A 16,027-nucleotide genomic window follows, 5' to 3' on the forward strand; every position below is an offset into this window, starting at 1 on the left:
ACCTACCGTTATATGGCATGAATGCCTCAGAGTGTGTTGTATCCCAGGCAGATGTGTTTAGAGATCATATTGCAATTCAATTCACCATCGCTGTGTAAATCAGAAAGACATTTGTACTACTGCTTTCGCCTATTCTCTTGCCAAAAAATAGGCTTTAAAGAAAGTTAGGAAACTCTCAAGCAAAATTCATTTTGTGAGACATAAAATTTAATTTATGAGAACTTGACTTTTCTTTTGCACCTAACAGAAACTATTTTGTTGGTAGAGTGAGACTATGGAATAAGGCAAATTTGAAGATACATTTTTTTGGAGGGCGGATATGAAAGCTAGAAGGGAATGTGCTTGGTTAATGCATGTAGAGTTATTGGAAAAGCCATTTAACAAGAGGGAAAAGACCTGTGGGAGAAACCTTGCATTTTCAGGGCAGATGTTTCAACAGAGCTAGCCAGTCTGACACCTTTGCCGGCTTTCTGGGTCTTATCTCTCCCTCCTGCACCCTGGCCTGGGATGCCCTTGTCCGTACTCAGTGCTGTCTTTCTCTGGTTGCAGCCATTAAAACCACCTAAATCTCTACCTCACATGGGCTCTTCCCCTTCCTGAAGACTCAGGGTGCTCACCACCCTAGCAGCTACATGCTGAAATGACATCAGAAAGAAGAGATTCTTCCCCTGGGACATATGTCTGCTGTTATTGTACAGCCCAAGAGATATGAGGGACTGAAGCAAGGTCATTTTCAATCTTCAACATACACTCTTGATACTCTACCACCAAATGGAAATATTTTAGATTTTAATTATTTATTTATTTGTCCAATTAATAAATATCAGTTGAGAGCTTTCTATATGTTAGTCACTTCTAAACAGTATGGACTCCACAATGAACAAAAATATACAAATTCATAATGGGGTTTACAATCTTGTAGGGGTGGCAGATAATTGACAAATATGTGGCAGTCTTATAATGTGATGTTAGCTAGTGACAAGTGCCATAAAAAAATCAAGTAGAATATGAAAATAAAGAGAGAAGGTGGTGGTGGGGGGTACTTTTCTAAATAGAAGGTCAGGGAAGCCTTTCTGAGGAGATGGCATTTCAGCGGAGACCTGAAGAAAGTGAATAAGCCATATAGATATCCATAGGACATGTAGATATCCACATAGATATCCATAGGACATGTAGATGTCCTGATCTGGGATACCGTTTAAGTGCTAAGGCCCTGAGGTGGAGTGTACTTGAGATGAACAAAGAAGTCAGTGTGTCTGGATGGACTAAGTGAAGAGGAGGGTAAAAAGAGATGAGGTCAGAGATGGCCAGCAGTCAGGTAAGGTAGGTAACATATAGTCCAGCTGATATAAAGACTGGAGTTTATTTAAAGTATGATGGGAAGCTACTGGAGGCTTTTGAGAAAGAAGTTACATGACCTATTAAGAACCTTTTGTTGCTGTTGTGGGTTTTTTCTACTTCTGCTTTCATGGTCCTATCCTATGGCATTGAGACAGGTGGACATTTTTTCAAGATTTCTTTTGCTTTTATCAACATCACCACGTGGGAGACAGTTTACACAGGCATTCTCTCTCTGCCAAAGGCATAATTAAAATTTATGAGGCTTTATATAAAACTCTACAGAGGACTTGGAGTAGTTGTTTCTTTGGATTTTAAATAACAGAATCCAACTCAGATTGCTTTAGCAAACTTCCTTGAAAAATCGATGGTATACCTTTCAGAATCCAAGAAAGAGGTACATCCAGACCTTGGGAGACAGCAATGCTCCAGTAGCTATAGTAGCGGCCACTGTGGTCCTTTTTCTGAAGTTTCACATTACTGAGACCAACAGTCTATGGGTCTCTTGGTTCAAAACTCCAAATTATTGGAAAAGAGAATGTGATTGGCTCAGCTTGACCCAGATGTCCTCACAGGAGTTATGACCCAGATGTCCTCACAGGAGTTATGACAGCAGAAACATAGCTGCTCTAAGAAAAGCTCTGTGGGTGAGGTGCGTGGTTCCCCAAGATGAGGCTGTACAGACAACATTCTATGGAATGGTTCACTGCTGTGGCCAATCACTGATAGGCTTTGCGTATGCATTTTGATAAGTCAGCCCCTCAAAGCAGGGTCTTCTGCAGGGTAGCCATGTCTCTGCTTTCTTCGTCTATGGAGGCTGATAACTAGGCATTTGGCTGCAGGCTTTTTGAGAGCAAAAGCCAGTTTTATCCCCTTTTGTATCCCTTCCCACAAAATAGACAGCAGAGAATATTTTTGGTGTTTAATTTTGCTTTGGGCTCTGTTCTTCGTGATTCTGAAGCTGTCCTGAAATAATCTAAAATTACAGGTTCTATTTTACATTCTTAAAAGATTTGCTGATAACTTGGCAGGCAGATACAGTTTTATTGTGAAGAATTTTATTCCCCCTGCTTTCACATGTACTGTTGTGCCAAGAACATGGAATTTGGAGTCAGGGGACCATACTAAGTGTGGTTCCTGGGAAACTCTGAGATAGAGATTTGTGCGTGGGAGGTTTATTTAGAAGTGCTCTGGGGATCAGCTCCTGTGAGGGATGAGGGAAGTGAAACTGGAGAGGGAAAGAACTGTGGTGCAGTTGCAACAGAGGTTTCAGCCATCCCACAGGGATCTCTGGAACTAGGAAGGCCTTCCAGCATAATCCAGAGTTGAGGCAGGAGGGCCAGGCTCTGTACCTTGCAATGACCAGTCTGAGGAGAGTACACAATCCTGGGAGAGGGCACAACCCTGGGGGACACAGTCCCCTTAGGTCTAAAGGATGCTGCTGTGAGCAGTCAGCACCAATCCTACCATCAGCTGGGGGAATGAGTGCTGGGTCATGATGGGCAGGGTGGAGAGAGAAAGGGTGTGGTTGGTCTCCATTGCATCTACTCCAATGATTAAATTTTCATTCTAGTCTACCATACTAGCCGACGAGGCCTTGGGAAAATCCCCTAACTTCTGTGAGTTGTCAAGTCCTCATTTAAAGAAAAATGCATCAAACCAAATTAACCAACCTCATTGATAGAAATTAAATAAACAGTGTAGTGAGCACTGTTTAGGACACTTTCACTTGTGTTATATTGTTTAGTTCTCCCTGTAACTCTTTGATGTAACTGTTTTAGGCCCACTTTATTGATGAGGAGGTAGATCCTCAGAGAAGTGAGAGTAGTTTGTTTGAATTTACACAGAAAAGACATATAGAAAATGTAGGTTCAGATCTTCTGAACTTGAATCCTTATTTTGGCCAATTTGCTAGAACTTCCTCTCAGCAACAGAAATAACATTAATAATACTAACACTAGTAATGACAAAGACTGCCTAATCGATATGGTTGTTACGAGGTTTGAATGAAAGATGTTTGTAAATGATGAGTTGTGGAAAAAAGTGAATCGATATATTTGTTCTTCAAAATTGCCTTTTCCATCAGTAAGAGATGAGCTTGGTCTAATCAATCTTGAAAAGGGGAAGGGGAGTTTACATGGGATCTTGGAAGATCTCTTTCAGCCAACCTCTAAAAGGCACAGGCCTCATGTTGTTTCCAAGTTTCTTTAATTGACATTTGGACTCCTCTGGTTCACTCTTTGAGAGCTTAAAAAATTTAGCTCACATATTCCGAGCTGCAGCTTACCCTCTGAGGGTTGTGCTGTTGGGTAAGGAAATGAAAGAAATGTCCTTCAGGGATAAAACTGAGACCAGTCACTGATGGTGATGGGGATCTATGTACTGGAGGGAGAGGGACATTTAATGAAAATTCCCAGTGATGCAAAGCTCAGAGTTTACGTGAGTCCAGGTCAAGTGACTCACAGCATGGATGTCCAGTTTGGTTTGGAACTATGTATGCTTTGCCTCTCAGGACCAATTTTTAAAAGGTGAGGAAGTCATGGAAAAGAATTAGTCTATGGTATCTCTACCAATGTGAAAAGAACATGACTTTTTACGTGAGGCTTCTTTTCCTGATGGCGTGTGAAGTGCTTTATATGACATACAAAATCCAAAGGGTACAAAGTTGTTTTGAGGGCACACGTGGTGACAGACATATTTTAACTCACTTTGCGAATAATTCATATTCATGAATCTTAACACAAACTTAACAGCACATTTAAATTTACGTTGAAATAGGATGTCTCCACATTATTGTGAAGGTCCGCTTTTAACCTCATCTCATAGCTACCTTGCTAGAACACTGCATGTTCAGATCAAATTTTTACTTATTCTTCTTTTGGGAAAATAATCAAATGTTGCTATTAAAATGTGATTGCATTTTTCTAATGTGCTTGAGTTTAAAGTATTACTCCATAAACTATTAAGTCTAAAGTTCTGAGTTTCCCAGGTTTATTTTCCCCCAGATTTCCCAAGATGAATTCTTTTGTTACTGGTTTGTTTACTTTTTGTCTCCACTTTACCTAGATTAAAAAGCCACGCTTTCTTGGCCAGAGAAGGAACTGTAATATTTTGGCAATGGTTAAAACGAATCTGAAACTTCTATCTATGTAATTGTAGAAAGACTGAATGAGTCCAAACTGTTTGGTTAGTTTGTTTAACGTTTCACTGTGCAGCTGCAATGGTGGTATGAAAACATGTCAATTAGGTCTGTGTTTCTTATCACCCTGTGAACCACAGAGGTTATAAATGACTGACTCATTTAATTAGGCTTTGGATGTGTAGACCTGGCTAATGTTTTGGGTGTGATCTGACATAATGCATCAAGTTGTAAAACAATACATATATACATGCCCTAGCTAAAGACAATGCTGTTTGTGAATTGTAGCAGAAAAGAAAAATTAGTAAAATCTTAAACATGTTTTTATTTTCCTCTTTTGTTCCCAAGGCTATTATCATCCTTTGACTCAGAATTGTGAACTAATGAAAAGGGCTTCCTAGTGTCAAATGTAAAGGGCATTAAACTCAAGCACATTAGAAAAATGCAATCCCCTTTTCACTTTCCAAAGTCAAGAAATACTTAAAATAATAATTAACCTTAGAAATGGATATGATAACAAGAGCACCCTTCGTGTGTGTGCTCTAGCCAGAATTCCAAATTTAATCTGAGAAATGTCAATTGTAAATAGAATTATTCCTCTTATAACACAGGGTCAGAGTTTCTTAACCTTGGCACCGCTGATGTTTTGGGCTGGATAATTCTCTGTTGTGAGGGCTGTATTGTGTCTTGTAGGATCCTTGGTCTCTATCCACTATCAGTCTCCTCCCTCCCTGAGCTGTGACAGCCAAAAATGTCTCCAGACATTACCAAAGGTACAGGAGCGAGGGGAGGGGCAAAATCACCCCTGGCAGGGAATCAATACACTAAAAGCTTTCTTGGATTTCATGGTTAAATTCAATATGAAAATTTAAAAGCAACATTTACCTGTGGAAAATATATGAAAGAGCAATAGTCTTTGCTAGAAAGATTTCTCCCCAAACAGTACTGTTTTATATATCTATACATCCCTCTGGTAGACAGTTGCCAGAAAAAAAAAGTCTTCTTGTAAACTTTCAAGTGCTATGATTCAGTGACACGTTGAAAGGAATAGAGATGACCAGGCCTTTCTGTTTTCTAGCCGGTAGAATTCAATGGCATATTTTAAAAATTGTAGTTAAAGTAACTGAAGTATAAATTGTGTCATTCTCATATTGAATTCACCTCAAAAAAGGAAATAACATTTAGATTTAGAGAGAAACAGGTTGTCAATAGCTTTGAGAAATCTCTAGGTATGCCTAACTATTTATGCCAAAGACCTTGGGAATAATATCATACCTTTTCTCAGTAACAATGCAGTGGAAAATCATGTTTTCATCCTTTTGTCCACATGATTTTCTCATTTGTAGCATTCAAGTGTAGGATGGAGAATGATGCTGTTGTTAATATGCTCCTATCAACAAAACTTCATATGCACTGTTTTGTCTTTCATTTTTTGGTTTTGGTAAGGCTATTTATATTTCTCTAGAGTTAAATGAAAATGGATTTGCAATAGATTGGCCTTAGGATTTACAACATTTGGCCTTATGATTAGGCTTTTATGCATATGGAAAGTGTGTATGCATCGGTTCTTGGGAGGGCACCCATTTCTCTTTAGTTTTTATATCAATTTACAAGCACTTCTCCCACCATGTCATCTGCCTAGGGCAGGTACGTAGTCCATTGAAAGAAAAAGTATTTTCATGATCTGTTGAGCTTTAACTCAGCCAGATCCAGATTCTATATCAAAATGCATTGAAGTCAAAGGATCCCCTAATTGCAATGTCCATCCATCTCTCTCTCTCATCATTCTTGGGTTCAGTTGTAAATGCAGTGATTTGATTTTGGGAAGCTTCTGCTACTTCTCTCTGTGACCACTCCAGGGCACCCACACACTCCTATAGCCATTTGCCTGCCCAGGACTCCCCATGGAGCTGCTCCAAGTCAAGTCTGAGCACCCTGATGAAATCCCTGTTAGGTGTGGTAAGTTATGCAGTTCATCTCCTCCAGCCTCCTTCTCCTCTCCCCGCCCCCTTTTTTCCTGAAGTTCATGATAAGTCAAGTTTTTAAAAATTTAAAGGAAGCAAAAAGGTACACAGTGAAAATCCTGCATACCACATCTCCCTGTTTCCTATGTTCTACCAGCCACAGTTAACCACTGTTGGCAGTTTCTTATGTGCCCTCACAGAATTAAAAAAAAAAAAGTATACAAATGCTAATATCATATTTTCTTCTCTTTCTTACACAAAAGGGAGTGTGCTGTACATGATGTATACAACACATTGCTTTTTTCACTTAGCAATGTTTCTTGGAGGATCTTTCAATAGTAGTATACAGGGAGCCTGCTTACTCTTTCTTACAGCCATAAATATTATTCAATTACATGAATGTACAATGATATATTTAACTGTTCCCCTATAGATGGACACTTGGGTTGGTTCCATTCTTTTACTAGCATAAACAATCAGCAATGAAAAACATTTAACCATTACTTTGTTTTTGTTTTTTTTTATGATGTAATTGATTTTTGTGTCTCTTTACTTTTTATTTATTTATTTATTTATTTATTTATTTTTTCGATATACATTGTGGCTGATTATTGTTGCCCATCACCAAAACCTCCCTCCCTCCTCCCTCCCCCCTCCCCCCCACCAATGTCCCCTCTGTTTGCTTGTTGTATCAACTTCAAGTAATTGTGGTTGTTATATCTTCTTCCCCCCCCGTTTTGTTTTTTTTTTTTGTGTGTGTGTGAATTTATATATTAATTTTTAGCTCCCTCCAATAAGTGAGAACATGTGGTATTTCTCTTTCTGTGCCTGACTCGTTTCACTTAATATAATTCTCTCAAGGTCCATCCATGTTGTTGCAAATGGCAGTATTTCATTCGTTTTTATAGCTGAGTAGTATTCCATTGTGTAGATGTACCACATTTTCCGTATCCACTCATCTGATGATGGACATTTGGGCTGGTTCCAACTCTTGGCTATTGTAAAGAGTGCTGCGATGAACATTGGGGAACAGGTATACCTTCGACTTGATGATTTCCATTCCTCTGGGTATATTCCCAGCAGTGGGATAGCTGGGTCATATGGTAGATCTATCTGCAATTGTTTGAGGAACCTCCATACCATTTTCCATAGAGGCTGCACCATTTTGCAGTCCCACCAACAATGTATGAGAGTTCCTTTTTCTCCACAACCTCGCCAGCATTTATCGTTCAGAGTCTTTTGGATTTTAGCCATCCTAACTGGGGTTAGATGCTATCTCAGTGTGTTAACCGTTACTTTGCATGAATGCAAGTATGTATGTAGTATAAACACACAGAAGTGAAATTGCAGGGTCAAGCAGTATATGCAGTTGTCATTTTGATAGATATTTAAAAATTACCCTCCATAAGTGTTATCTTAATAGCAACATGTGAGAATGCCTATTTCCCCACAGCCTGGAAAACAGAGTGTTATCAAAATTTTAAATTCTAACAATGTAATAGGTAAAAATGGTGTAGTTTTAATTCACATTTATCTTTTTATGAATGAGGTTGAGACCTATGGTTGAATTTTGAATGGGCTTTTTGAATTTCTGTTAGATGTGCCCCTTGAACTCTCATAATTTTAGGCAGCATAAAGTTATATGGGAGCTGTTCAGGAAGTAAGACCCCACACAGGACCCTTCAACTACTACTGACTGTGTCTGGATGTCAAGGTTGACACAGCCTAGAGAATGTACTTAACCTATTATTTGATTTATCTTAGAGTTAGCCATGATTTTCTGTCAGATTTCTGAATGTCATAACTACTAATTTGTCTTCTGATAATTTATGTATTCTAAGACTACAAGTTTTATTAAATCCTTTGTCTTTATTTATGATGTCAAACACTTACTCTTTCCTGTGTGAGTTCTTTGGAGTTATGACCAGAGGATAATGCTTTTTCATTATGGGACATCTAAAATTCTCCCTCCTTTTCCATCACATGAAGGGCAAAAGATGGAGGGGTTTCTTCTCAAAAATTATCCTCTGGATATCATCCTTTTCATTGCATTCTCTTCTGTGCTGATATATATTGTATATGCCAGCAGCTGAATATATTCATATAGGCATTCAACTTTCAACTAATATTCCTTGAGTGCCTACAACGTGCTGGGCACTGCTCTAGGCACCTAGTATTTCTTGTTACAGCCCAGAAAAGACAGATGTTAGGATATTCATCAAATTTACCTACACTGTGTGTGAGTAGGAAGGAATATGCATGTACAGCATATATTGTTCAGTCTATCAAAAGATCAAGATTGGCAATTGGGACAGTCGGGTTCTAGTCTTGGATCTGCCCTTATCTTGCTGTGAATGTTGGGCATGTCTTTTCATCTGTATGGGCCTCAGAATTCTCTGCTGTGAAAAATGTAATGTTGACTAAGATAGATGATATTTACATCCCTTCTAGTTAACATTCTAAGATCATAATGTCCATATGCTAACTTTTACATTTAAAAGAAAATACCCAAGAATCCACACTTACATGCTAACAAAGATAATCATATACCATCTCTTTTGTGGATAATCATATACCATCTCTTTCCTTTTTCTGTCTTGAGGTAGCAGGATATATATTTTCTATTGGAATATATTAGAATTTTTCATTATTTGTAAACATTTGCATTAAAAAAACTCCCAGGACATTAAATATTCAATATTTATGACATAACCTTTTTGTTGAAGTATTTCTAAGTGAATAAAATGTCACAAAATATATGTCTCAGTGGAAAGCTTTAACAACAGATAGATTTTGGAGAAGCCAAGATGCCTAGAAAATGGACATCAGATGTAGACATATGTGATGTTGGCCTATGTTCTTTAGGACCATTCAGCCCCTTCCTATAGAAGAATCGTGACCTAATGGAATGGAATGGAAGGTCTTTTAGTCTAACTCTTCATCTAGAACCAGGTTACCTGCCTATGAACTTGGAGGTAGTGAATTTATTTTGAAATATGCTTAAGAACACCCCACAAAATCATTTTATCCAATTATACTCACCTCTGCATTCTCCGTACCTCTATTCTGTTCTTTACTATCTTCACTCTTCAGGTTAAGTAATTTCATCTGCCATAGCTGTAGGTAAAATTGTAAACTAAGTTTTTAAATTTATTCTATTTCAATTAGTCAATCAAATTTTAAGCAAGTTAAATAATTTCATTGGTTACCTCTAATGTAAAATATTTAGATGAATGATATTAACTAACCATTTGTCACCCTGGATAAATAATTAGTAGCTCTTTATTATTATTAAATTAACATAATGTAGTAGAAAGAGAATACATTTTTGGAATCTCTTGTTTTAAATACCAGTTTCATCAATTACCACTTGTGATAAAAGTGACCAGTTTTATCCTTTACCTGAGCCTCAGTTTTTTTATTTCTCAAATAATGATTCTAACAACCTTCACATTGTTATGAGGTTAGAAGTAATATATGAATACATAAAACTATCTAAACACAGTAGATATTCAATAAACATTGGTTGTCTTATCATTATCATTATTATTATGGGTGATCAGATAAGGTAAAATATCACTAGCAATTTTTCCTCTAGATTTTTCATACAAGGCAAAGATTAGGAAACTAAGTCTTGCTGTTTTACTTTATTCCTTATTGATATTTGAGAAATATTTATTTTTTATTGCTATTTAAAAACATATATCAACTTATATGTTGAACATTTAAGTATTGGAAAAATTTAAAGAAGGATGAATCCCTGCTCACGTAATCTGATAATTGATCCGTGTGTATAGAAAGTAGTGCATATATTCCTAAAACATATGCTCTTTAATGAGTTATTTTTGTCATGTTGCTATTTTCGAATTCATCATTAAACTATCATCATCATATTTTATTTAATACAATTGGCTTTTGTTAGTACTGCCTGAAGACTTATGAAGAAAGCAACTTTTTCTTAAAGGAGTAGAAAAGAAGACTGAAATCTGAGAACTGGGTCATCTGTAATCGAAAGGGTCTCCAGGATGGATTTCAGAGCTCAGTCAGCGGCACCTGCCGCGTCGCGGACACAGCGCCACTGCCGGGCGCAGCCTCTAGGTGGCGGAGGGACGCCGCGGAGAGGGACGCCGGCTTCCCAAGGACGTCGCCGCTCCGAGCGCCGGCGATTCAATAGCCCATACACCGGGTAGTCAGTATCGTGATACCAATTAACTGACGTTGTTACTCATGCCCTCAACGTGAGTGCCTAACTCATATTTTTAAACCAGTGTACACCCTTCTTTTAAAACAAACATAATTGCTTACATGTAGGAGAGCACGCAGTGATGGGTGATACAGCGAATCCATTCTTAAGAAGAAGCCGCATTCCTGTGAGACCGGCCTCTCAGTGTTTTAGAAGCAGTGACTGGGGGCTGCAGAGGCCTGGAGAGGGCAGCCCGCCAGCTGAGCGGTCACGGGTCTGCTCGAATCGCGGCGCCTCCGCTTACTGCGGGTCTTTGGGGGAGACGCACACACCGTCCGAGCCTTGGTTTGGGGTCTGGAGGGAGCAACGCGCCTACGCCAGTGGGCGGCTGTGGAGATTGAGAAATCAGCTGAGGAAAAGCGTTTGGCGCCGAGCTTGGCCCACGGTAAGACGCCATACACGGCACACTCGGGAGCAAGTTAGGTGGGCTCATCCTAGTTGAGCAACATACATCTCGGGAAGGTGAGACGTCACCAGAATCTGCGGGAGTGGCCCAGGCGTCCCGGCAGCTTTTTATACCGTGTTATGTAAATGAAAGAAAGTGCCTAATCTCCATTTCTCCCTGACAAGATCGTTGGGGGAAGGAGGAGGAGGTCCCAAGGGCTGACAGGCGGGAAGCTCAGTGTCACACTTAAGCACTCGACACGGCTCCTCACTGGGACAGCTCTGGTGCTCTCTTAAAAGTCAGCGCAAACAGTCCCGTCAACAGCTAATTTTCAAAGAGGAGAAGGACGTGGAAGTGTGTTCTTCCTCATGCCTGGAACAGAGCCTTATGCTACCAGATTCTAGTTAAAAGTGGTGCCCTACAGCGCCTGCCAAAGGAACTATGGAGAAGCCACAGAAAGTGATATTTTGAATAGTTCTTCTATAACAAATGAAAAGAAAATGCGTTATTGAGAGCTACCACCACCCAACTCCTCTTTGATTAAGAGCTACCCCCTTCATTCCTTTTTCTCCCTAATCAGTCTTTTTCCTTTCCTTTCTTTTTTTCAATAATACTGATTGGGCAAGAAAGCAACTTTGTGATAACAACACTCAACCAAACCGCAATGAGCTCCACACCAGTTTTGGCTGGATTGGGCAGTTTCCACACTAGCTCTGATCCTGCCTGCTACTCCCCCTTTTGACGACACAAGGCCAAGCCCCCTTCATTTTAAGGCTCAAAATCTCCACCCCCAAGAGAACATGGGTTGTATGTGACATACATGACACCGCACAGCGTGTGCGTGCTCATCCCCCCTTGAATATGCACAGAAACAACCCATGTATATGTTCCTGTAGCTGGACCCTTAAAAGTTGTAACTCCTGCCTGCTGGAGAAGGAAACACTTGGTTTGGATCCGGAGACCTTCCTGGCTCCTGGCCTGCACAACTCAAATACAAACTCCTTTTTGTTAGAAGCTCAAATCGCTGGCTTTGTGTTTCTGCTGGCGTGCACGATAGACAAGGATCCTGTGAGGGGTTCACCTGTGAGAACATTATAGTTATGTAATGAAGGCCTCTTGGAAACAATACAACATGTTAAATTAGTATAATTGCAGCAAAGGGCAAGAGGTGAATCTTTTTAAAAATCCCACCATCCTCGAACACGGAAGGCAACAAACCAGAGACAGAGCGAGCGCCCGACCTGGCACAGCACTGTGAGTGATCCCTGGCAAAGCTCTGTTCGGGGGGTGGATGCCCACGCGGCTCCCCGCCTGCACCACCAGGCCACTCATTGCCCCGGTGCTGCCTCCATTTTCCCAGGTGCGGGCAGCTCCGCCCTGCTCGGCCATCACTGAGCCCTCCCACTTGCTTGGCCTGGCGCGGGGCTTTCCGGACCCTGCGGGCCGACCTCCTCTCCCACTCCCTCCACGGTTCTCTGGCAGGGCTGGGGGTGTGGGGCGTCCCGACCAGTTTTGGGAGGGCTAGGAAGTACGGGCGGGCCGACTGTCACTCCACCACACCCTGGACTCCGGCCCCGGTAAACTTCCTGTTACTGGGAGGCAGATACCACCTCTGCGACCACCAGTTTGGAAAAAAGCCTAACGAATTTCTGGTAGGGAATAGTGTGGTAGGAGAGTTCCCAGGTCTGCTTGAACCTGCCGGAGAGCAGGCTGCAGGCGGGCACTAGATTCGATTTATACCGGGGGGATACAAAGGTGAACAAGACCCGAGAAAGATCTACACAGTGCTACAAAGGCACCCAGAGAGACTGGTCGTCTGTGCCTAGCAGAAACCTGGTCGACTTCCTGGGCGAGGCGGTGCTGAGCAGGGTCTTGAAGGCCCAGCTGATAGACGAGGGGTGCAGAAGACACGCCCCAACCCAGCACAGTGTGCACAGAGGGGGGAGACGTGCGGCCAGGGAGGCGGAGACTCGACAGAAACCACACACCCGGTGGGGTCGCCACTGCACGATCTAACAGCCTGGGCCAGAGCACACTGAACGGGGAGAAGTCCTGTACAGAAAGTGAAAGCTCAACAGAGATCACACACCCTGTGGTACGTGATCCACCAGCCCAGCAGAGTACAAGCTGACCAGAAAGGTGGATCCCCGGAGAAGCCCAAGACCCGAGGCAACCACACACACAAGACACTAGAGGCCAACTGAGCAGTCACGGCGGGAGCCATACCAAATTGGCAACCACAGCAACATCCTAGTTAGTCATTAGTCTTAAACCGGTGGACTGTGAAACCCCCTGCCACAATGAATAAACACCAAAAAAAAGACACCAGAAATACAAAAAATCAAGAAAGTACACCACCAAAAGTTAATAAATCTCATACTCTAGATCCTATAGAACAAGAAGCCCTTGAAATAACTGATAAGGAATTTCGAGTGATAATTCTAAGGAAACTGAATGAGATACAAGAAAACTCAGCTAGACATCATGATGAAATGAGGAAAAGTATACAGGATCTGAAAGAGGAAATATACAAGGAAATCAATGTCCTGAAAAAAAATGTAGCAGAACTTGCTGAACTGAAGAAGTTATTCAGCGAAATAAAAAACACAACGGAGAGTTTAACCAGCAGGCTTGTCGAAGTTGAAGAGAGAACCTCTGAACTTGAAGATGGGCTGTTTGAAATAACACAAGCAGACAAAAAGAAAGAAAAAAGAATCAAGGACATGGAAGAAAATCTGAGAGAGATATCAGACAACCTCAAGCGCTCAAATATCCGAGTCATGGGTATTCCAGAAGGGGAGGAAAAAGGAGATTCCATTGAAAACATATTCAACAAAATAGTGGCAGAAAACTTCCCAGGTATAGGAAAAATCACAGACCTTCAGATCCAGGAAGCTCAACGATCTCCAAACGTATTCAACCCAAAAAGGCCTTCTCCAAGACATGTCATAGTCAAATTGGCAAAACTCAGAGACAAAGAGAGAATCTTAAAAGCTGCAAGAGAGAAGCGTCAAATCACCTATAAGGGAGCCCCAATCAGGTTAACATCAGACTTCTCATCACAAACCCTAAAAGCTAGAAAGGAATGGGATGATATTTTCAAAATACTAAAAGACAAAGATTGCCAGCCAAGAATACTCTACCCTGCAAGGCTATCCTTCCGAAATGAGGGGCAAATAGTATATTTCTCAGACAAACAAAAACTGCGGGAGTTCACTACCACAAGACCACCCTTACAAGAAATCCTGAAGGGAGTACTGGGTTTGGTTCCTGAAAAATAACTACCACTGCCATAAAAACCTAAGAAAAATCTAAACCCGCTAGTACAATAAAAATGGCATTCATGAAGAGAAAACAAGCTAACAAAAACACTATCTACAATCTAAGGAACCAACAAACAAAGAAACCAAACAGTAAATCAGAAAGCAAGGAACAAAAGACACCTAAGACAACCAAACAACCAATAAAATGCTAAGAATAAATCAACACCTTTCAATAACAACTCTTAATGTTAAAGGCTTAAATTCCCCAATCAAAAGACACAGACTGGCTGACTGGATCAAAAAGCAGGACCCAACTATATGCTGCCTACAAGAGACCCACCTCACCCATAAAGATTCACACAGACTAAGAGTAAAAGGATGGAAAAAGATTTACCATGCAAACAGAAAAGAAAAACGAGCTGGAGTGGCTATTCTTATATCTGACAAAATAGACTTTAAACTAAAAACCATAAAAAGAGACAATGAGGGACACTACTTAATGATAAAAGGACTGATCCATCAAGAAGACATAACAATCATAAATATGTACGCACCCAATGTTGGAGCAGCCAGATTTATAAAACAAACTCTATTAGACCTAAAGAAGGAAATAGACACTAATACCATAATAGCAGGGGACCTGAACACTCCACTGTCAATATTAGACAGATCATCTAGGCAAAGAATCAGTAGAGAAACACAAGATCTAAACAAGACTCTAGACCAATTGGAATTGGCAGATATCTACAGAACATTCCACCCAACAACCTCAGAATATTCATTCTTCTCATCAGCACATGGATCATTCTCCAAGATAGATCACATATTAGGTCACAAATCAAGTCTCAATAAATTCAAAAAAATTGGAATTATCCCATGTATCTTCTCAGACCACAATGGATTAAAACTAGAAATTAATAACAAACAAAACTCTGGAAACTATACAAACACATGGAAATTAAACAGCATTCTACTTAATGACATATGGGTCCAAGAAGAAATCAAGCAGGAAATCAAAAAGTTTATTGAAACTAATGAAAACAATGATACATCATACCAAAACCTGTGGGATACTGCAAAAGCAGTATTGAGGGGAAAATTTATTGCATTAAATGCTCACTTCAGAAGAATGGAAAGATGGCAAGTGAACAACCTAACACTTCACCTTAAAGAACTAGAAAAACAAGAACAATCCAATCCTAAAGTTAGCAGACGGAAAGAAATCATTAAGATCAGAGCAGAACTGAATGAAATTGAAAACCAAAAAACAATTCAAAAGATCAACGAATCAAAAAGTTGGTTTTTTGAAAAGATAAATAAAATTGACAAACCATTAGCATGGCTAACAAAAAAAAGAAGAGAGAAGACTCAAATAACAAAAATTAGAAATGAAAAAGGCGATATTACAACTGATTCATCTGAAATACAAGCAATCATTCGAGACTACTATAAACAACTATACGCCAACAAATTTGAAAATCTGGAGGAAATGGATAAATTTCTGGACACACACAAGCTCCCAAAACTGAACCGTGAAGACGTAGAAAATTTGAACAGACCAATAACAATAAAGGAGATTGAAGCTGTTATCAGAAGGCTCCCAACAAAGAAAAGCCCAGGACCAGATGGATTCACAGCAGAATTTTACCAAACATTCAAAGAGGAATTGACACCGATTCTTTACAAACTATTCCA

This window comes from Cynocephalus volans, chromosome 6 (genome assembly GCF_027409185.1).
Source record: "Cynocephalus volans isolate mCynVol1 chromosome 6, mCynVol1.pri, whole genome shotgun sequence".
Classification (NCBI taxonomy): Eukaryota; Metazoa; Chordata; class Mammalia; order Dermoptera; family Cynocephalidae; genus Cynocephalus; species Cynocephalus volans.